At 48.4% G+C, this 7907-nt stretch overlaps 1 pseudogene; it reads right to left on the bottom strand.

Moving 5' to 3' along the window:
- Positions 1–5463: 5463 nt before the first annotated feature.
- Positions 5464–5582, bottom strand: LOC148454486 (5S ribosomal RNA; annotated as a pseudogene).
- Between the last annotated feature and the right edge of the window lie 2325 nt (positions 5583–7907).

Here is a 7907-nt window from a genome sequence, read left to right as displayed (position 1 = left end):
ACTGACTAATGTACATACGTGATGACCGTCTGTGTATGCGCATAGAGCTCAAACCCTGTGGGGACATCAGAAACAGCGTTAGAGCTGTTTGCTGAATATAACATTGCAGTCATCACCCCTATTAGCACCAGAAATGAGGACTAAAGGGATCATGACTCTTTCTTACATGGAGCTCTATGTGTCTCTGACTTGTCTCTCCCCCTCCCATGCCCACTTCTCCTGTCTGTCACTCTCTTTTCTATCTCTCACCGTGGACATGCGATCGCCATCGACGTGCAGATGCGTTTATCACCGGCCGGGTAATAGGTAAAAGTAGCAGACTGAGGTGACAGAAGGGATCACAGGTTATGCACGGTTAGTGGTGGGTGGGTGATTTGGGCAAACTCTGCATAGCCTCTTAATGCCTAGAGGGACGGGCAGTCCTTCAGCCATGGGTCCCCAGAGGTTTCCTCCACAGGGGGTTTTTCCTCTCCTGAGTGCTGAAGGATGATTCTTTGTGAGTCATGAGGTTTCCGCCATCTTGTTCCTCTTATAGGACAAGAGTGTAAGAATTCTGGATCAATCTTGGTCCAGAATGCTCTATTTTTTAATGCAGAGTAAATAAAACAAAAGTTTATATATTACTTGAAATAAAAGCTTAAATATTTTTTAAAAATATATATTCCTGCTTGGTTGTCTTTATTTTTATGAATAAAATGCTCTCAAAAGTAGAAGAGGCTGAAGTGAGGCCTGGTGAGGTAAATGAGAGCAGAGTTGGTAATGGAGGCAATATGGTGGTGGGGAGGCTGAGAGGATGAAGGCTCAGCTTAGATAAAGTACAGGTAGAGGTGTGAGATCTGCAGGCTTAGAGCCTAAACACTGAGGTGACCATGCAAATGAGAGGGCTTTATGGAGGAGACATGATGAGATTGGATCGATGCCTCTGAGTAATAAGTGATCAAGAATTGTATGTAAGAGATTAATGCAAGTCAAGAGAGGACACATAATTGGGGAAAATACTAGGAGAGATCCTTGCTAAATCACCAGAACCATGCATTGTTTATTCTACACAAGAGAGCACCAGACGAGGCAGCCATCTTGGGTGCACTTCATACTTTATAGCTTACAATGTGCATTAGCAATACGTGAAAATAAGACATACAAGGGTAAAATGAAAAGCGACTAACAGGATACTCACTGCATAAATAGTTCTGCAGCTTACAGAGTGAGGAATATGGTCTTACTCTATAAATGCTTTCATCCATTATTTTCCTTTACAAAATGTTTGAAGTGAACTGAGGGGAAACTATCCAGAGGGGCCAGTCACATGCAATAATGTACAGAAAGTATCTGACTGACAAAATAAGCAAACAACAAATACAAAAAAAAGTGATATTAATCATGGGATACTGTATTTAGAAGATGTTAGACTCATTCATACTCATTGTTTTGGTGCAATATAAACCAATGCAAGCATATGAGACCATCTAAACATATATTTATAAAATTCTAATATCATACAGGTTTTATCTAACTGTCACTTGAAAACCAATTTCAATAAAAACACAATAAAAGTTTGATGCCATATTAGCATAAGCACTGTCGCTCCAATGTATATAAAGGATGCTGTGAACAAAAATAAATTATATATATATGGCTTGTCCGTTAAAGGGTGCTGTAACCCCCAAAGTACACTCCAAACAAAATAAAAAAATATTTTCTGTGTTTGTGAATTGTGTGCACTGTGGCTGCACGTGCATCAACAAAGGAGCAGCGCCAAGCGTGCGCCTGTGTCCCATAAGTCTATTAAAGGGTGGTGTAACCCCCAAAGTGCTCCAAAAAATAAAAAACAATTTGTGTTTGTGACTTGTGTGCGATGTAGCCGCACGTGCATCAACACAGTAGCAGCGCCAAGCGTGCGCCTGTGTCATAAGTCAAGGGCCGGTTTGGACATCTGGTCCGGACTGAAGGATGTGCCAACAATTTCTGACAAGTCTACTGTCACTGCATATGATACTGTCCTTAAAGCAGCAGCGACAAGCGTGCGTCTGTCTGTTAAAGGGTGGTGTTACCCCTAAAGTGCGCTCCAACAAAATAAAAATGGGATTTTGGTACCTACCGGTAAATCCTTTTCTCTGATTCCACAGGGGACACTGGAGGTGCTTACGCTGGGGTATAGAGGCGTGGATAACTGGAGCCGGCACTTTAAATAATTTAGAAGTGTGAAGCTCCTCCCCCTCTATGCCCCATCAGCCCTCAGTTTAGAAAATGAAGACCGAGAGGAGATGGAGAACAAGCGGAGTGAAAGGGAGAGAAGAACACACAATATATCATACAACATGCAGAACAAGCAGCACAGGCAGGCTAAGAGCGCTGAGGTGGGCGTCCAGTGTCCCCTGTGGAATCAGAGAAAAGGATTTACCGGTAGGTACCAAAATCCCATTTTCTCTTTCATCCACTAGGGGACACTGGAGGTGCTTACGCTGGGGACGTCCCAAAGTTTTCCCCATGGGCGGGAGCGCTCTGCGGCACCTGCAGTACTAGACGGCCAAAACGGGATGCCGAAGTAGCAAACGTATCAAAGTTATAAAACTTGACAAACCTGTGAAATGAAGACCACGTGGCCGCACGGCACGATTGTGACGTGGAGGCTCCTCTACCGGCCGCCCATGACGCACCCACAGAACGTGTGGAATGAGCCTAATGGACGAAGGAGGCCGACAGTCGACACTAACATAAGCCTGAAGAATAGTCAGCCTAATTCAACGTGCCAAAGTGTGGTTAGACGATGGCTAATCCCTCCGAACAGCATCATAGAGGACAAAAAGTGACTCAGACTTACGGATGGATGCTGTCCTGGCAACATAGATGCAGAGAGCCCTAACCACATCTAAGGTAGAAGAGACACAAGAGTCCTCCACCAACAACGGTACCACAGTAGGCTGATTGATATGCAAAGCCAACACAACCCTGGCAAGAAAAGCGGCTGCCGTCCGGCTTATAAGACAGAGCACCCAATTCTGGAACTCTACGAGCAGAAGCGAGAGCCAGGAACATAACAGTCTTCCAAGACAGGTACTTAAGATCAACCTCCTCCAAAGGTTCAAACATGGGTGACTGAAGAAACTGAAGCACGAAGTTTAGATCCCAGGAAGCTATTGGCGGTACCAAAGTGGGCTGCACGCGCCAGACCCATTGAAGAGACGTCTGCACCTCAGGAATGAGGGCCAATTTTCAATTTCCCTTGAAAGAAAATGGAAGAGGCAGAGACCTGTACCCTTAAGGGTCCCAGACGAAGGCCAGAATCGAGACCTGTCTGAAGGAAAAGCAGAAACCGGGTGAGATATGAGCACGCCAGATGCGATAATGCGCAGCCAAAACTGGCGAAAGAGCCACCCCGGTAAACGCAGTTGCGCTAGGTTGGGGTGAATGAAAGGGGTCTGCTGTAGAAGATCCGGGCGCAGAGGAAGGGACCACAAATCGTTTGACAATAGGGATCAAAGGTTCGAGAACCAACTTCTCCAATTCCAGTTCGGAGCCACGAGAATTACAGAGGCTGTCGCTTGTCTTATCCTTTTTTAGAAGACAAGGAAGAAGCGGAATCGGAGGAAAAAAGGTAAACGAAGTCGTAGATCCACTGACTTGCCAGAGCGTCTACTGCTTCTGCCTGCGGATCCCGAGTTCTTGAAACGTATACTGGTAGCTGACAATTCAGTCGTGACACCATGAGGTCCACCTGAGGACATCCCCATCAAAGTATCAGCACATTGAACACGTCTGGATGAAGCTTCTATTCCCCAAAATGGATATCCTGTCAACTTAGGTAATCTGCTTCCCAGTTGTCCACATCCGAGATGAATACCGCCGATAGGATTACTGAATGGTTCTCGGCCCACCAGAGGATCAGAGTTACTTCTCGCCTAGCCATGCGACTCAGAGTTTCTCCCTGGTGGTTGATGTAAGCGACGGCCGTCGCGTTGTCGGCCTGAACTCTTACCGGATGAACCTTTAGAAACTCGGTTGCCTCCATCAGAGCATTGTAAAGCGCTCTGAGTTCCAATGCATTTATGGCCATCTCTGTTCTAGAGGGGACCCTCTAAAATTCGTAATCGAGGACTACAGCTCCCCATCCTCAGAGGCTGGCATCCGTTGGTACAATGATCCAGTCCCACACTCCGAATCTCCGGCCCGCTAAAAGATTTGTGGATACGTCCACCAGAGAAGGGCCATTTTGGTAATCGGGCTCAGACGGATCAGTTGATGTAGAAGCAGATGAGACCCTGCCCCTGTGCCAACAGGTTCAGTTGAAAAACCTTGGAGTGAAATCAGCCGAACTGTAGTGCCTCAAAAGCAGCTACCCTCTTTCCTAAGAGACAAAGAAGCATTAACACTTTCTTTGGACTAGCTGAACTAACAACCGGATATCCCTGGCCTTGGCTGTTGGAAGAAAAATCCTCTGTGATTCCCTATCCACTATCATGCCCAGAAATAGAAGCTTCTGGGACGGATTGAGATTTGACTTCTTGAAGTTGATTATCCAACTGTGTTGGAGTAGAGTGTGATAGGTCAGTAAGGCATGATCTGATAGAAGAGATACCGATGGAGCCTTGAGCAACAGATCATCCAAATAAGGGTTTATGTTCACTCCTGAAGACCAAAGGAGAGCGATCATGACTGACATGATTTTGGTGAATATGCGGGGAGCCGAGGATAACCCGAACGGCAATGCCGGAAACTGGTAATGATCTTTCAATATGGCAAAACGCAGAAAAGCTTGGTGTGGTTCCCAATGGGAACATGGAGATAAGCCTCCTCGATATCCAGGGATAATAACCACCCCCCTGGTTCCCAGCTCGCAATGACGGACTGCAGATGTTCCAGTTTGAAATGATACATCTTCAGAGACAGATTTTAAGGACCTGAGGTTTAAGATGGGTCTGACCACATTCGGTTTGGGCACTACAAACAGGTTTGAGTAAAAGCCCATACCTCGCTGATGCTCCTGAACCGGAACTAGCACAGATGAAACTACTAGAGACCTGATAGCCTCCTGTAGAACTTGAAATTCTAGCAAGCGTGCTCCCACCGCAGGAAACCCCAGGTGGGACGGAAGACCGTCAAGCCACCTGTTTCTCAGCTGGTTTAGGCTTTGGTCTACGTGCAACAGTGTGTGGACGACCTCTACCTCTGCAGCCTCTCGGTTGCGTGGAAGCACCTCTGGCTCTACCACAAAAGGAATGAGGTGCTCAAAAGGAATGAAACGAAGGTCCAATATAAGGTCTTCTGGAAGCCAGAGCAGTAGACAGGAGGAAAGAGGACTTACCCCTCCCTTGTCCAATTCCGGGCCAAAAAGCATATCACCCGTGAATGGTAAATCCTCAACCGCACGCTTGGTCTCTGCGTCTGCCTGCCAAACGTGCAACCACAGAGCTCTGCGTTCAGAAATAGCAGATGCAGGTATGCAGGCACTAATCTGACTGATATAGCCTACCGCACCTGGTATTCCCAGGCGGTCTCCCATCCAAGTACTAACCAGGCCGGACCCTGCTTAGCTTCCGAGATCAGACAAGATCGGGCGTGTTCAGGGTGGTGTGACCGTAGGCTCCTTAGAACTTCTCCTAAGTAAACTGCAGACTCACAGATGTGTTCTGCTAGTAGACATAATTCTGCTCTGGAAGTACCCGAGTGTAATCAACTGGTCAACCCAGCAAACCACAGCCTTGTTAACCCAGGCAGTAATAAGGGTAGGTCAAAGCTGAGCTCCTGCTGCGGTATATGTAGATTATAGTGTTGTCTCAAACTTATGATCCGAAGGGTCCTTTAAAACAGTAGCTCCCGGCACCGGAACTGCTGTTTTCTTAGAGAGACTGACATCAGACGCATCTACAGGAGGAGGGGAGTCCTAGTTCTCCATCATGGATGATGGAAAAGGGTAGCTAGGGGCAAACCTGCGTGGATTTGGAACCACTTATCCGGCTGTATCCAGGCCACTGATAACTGCAAGATTAGAGATTCCACCCCTCGGGAGGTGGACTCTAACTCCTGAGGGTTTTCTTGTAAAACTTCCTCCAAATCACCCTTTATGGTAACCTCTGGAGCGAGGAATTGTGCGTCCGACTCTTCTGACTGGAGAACAGTCATTAGAGTACGCTGGCCTTTTTTTTTTTTTTGGTAGGAAGTGGAGGGTGCAAGCACCGTTTTACTCTGAACCAGGGTGTCTCCTGCCCATGGCGGAGCAGAAGAGCTAGTAATCGCCAACTGTGAACCTGTTGTTATTACAAGCATCACAACATGGACCCAGTGGCATGTGGCTTAGTCTGTTTGTTGTTACACTTGGAACAGACAAACAGCTTTAGAGAAGCCTTGGTTCTGTTGGACCTGGTACACACAGTCAGCCAGAGAAAACACAGCATACAACAGAAAAGACACAGACAAGATAAACAAGAAGGCTGTGGGACACAGAGGAGGAGAAACCCCCCTCCCACAGATCAGATTCCCCTGCACTTACACCCCAGTTACTTACAGCCTCTCTACCAGGATGTAATCAGGAGATGCACTTGTGCAGCACATGGCAGCAGAGGAATCCATCCTTCTGTGTCTCTTATACTGCAATCTCCTATATAGAGATGCAGTATGTGCTGCTGTGTAATGAAGAACGGCAGCCCTGCTGTTATACAGCCGCTTGCAGTATAGGGGAGAGAGACCCGCGCTGCCTTTAAGCTCCGCCCCCCTTCTTTATGCCCTGAAGGGCTTTACAAGATGGCTTCTGTGGCCATTAACCTCCCCCCCGCGCGCCTCACACCGCGTGTACAGCGGGGATAGTTATAGCAGGTGGCCGCTCTTGTAGCGCACTTTACCTGCTGCCCCGCTCCCCTGTAACAGCGGGGAGAGTGATTGAGGGAGCCGCGTGAGCAGCGCTCTGCATAGGCTGCCGACGCCACTAACAGCAGGGAGACTTGTGTCTCTAGTGATCCAAGCGCCCCTGGCAATGTAATGGACTGGCGCCCCCCCATGCAGTGCCCCCAATAGTAATCCCCCGGTAGTAATCCCCCTGCCGCGCTGAGCAGCGGCAGGAGGGACCGCAGGGAGCCGCGCTGAGCAGTGGCAGGAGGGACAGCCGGGAGCCGCGCTTATCAGCGGCAGGAGGGACCGCAGGGAGCCGCGCTTATCAGCCCGAGCAGCGGGTGAAGGGAGATCCGGGTGCCGCGCTGTAGCGCGCTTGATAAGCACCCGACTGTCTCCTGTAATTGCGGGAGGAGGGAGAGCAGGGGAGCCGCGTGTAGCGCTCTGCATAAGCTGCCCAGCACTAAGTTTGTACCACGCTGGGCAGCGGTGAGGCTGGGAGCCAGGGGATGCGCAAGTGGTTACTCACTGCGTGGTCCCCCATAGAAGTCTCTCTCTGCAGCAGTCAGCACTTCTCTCTTCTTGTTGTCAGTTTAGAGAATGTGCTGTGGCGGTAAGGAGCTGTCAGTGCTTTTCATATAAGCGCTGCGCACTCCTTCCTGCCTCCTATAAGGACAGGTCGCCAGGTACCCGGTCCCCACCTTTAGAGAGGTGGCGAAGGGTACCTAATATAGTGTCAAAAGATGTAAAAAGAAAGAAACCTAAATAAATAAAATATATGTGTTGCTGGAGCACAGCAGGTTGTGACCAGCTCCGTAGGCACATTTTCTAAACTGAGGGCTGATGGGGCATAGAGGGGGAGGAGCTTCACACTTCTAAATTATTTAAAGTGCCGGCTCCAGTTATCCACGCCTCTATACCCCAGCGTAAGCACCTCCAGTGTCCCCTAGTGGATGAAAGAGAAATAATCTTTTTTTCTGTGTTTGTGTGTGAAATGTATGCGCAGTAGCCGCACCTGCATCCTCAAAGCAGCAGCGACAAGCGTGCGTCTGTCTGTTAAAGGGTGGTGTTACCCCCAAAGTGCG

Source organism: Taudactylus pleione, unplaced genomic scaffold (assembly GCF_031769625.1).
Source record: "Taudactylus pleione unplaced genomic scaffold, aTauple2 ptg000990l, whole genome shotgun sequence".
Taxonomy (NCBI): domain Eukaryota; kingdom Metazoa; phylum Chordata; class Amphibia; order Anura; family Myobatrachidae; genus Taudactylus; species Taudactylus pleione.
Note: the sequence above shows the minus strand (reverse complement) of the source record. Positions and strands in the feature narration are given on the sequence as shown.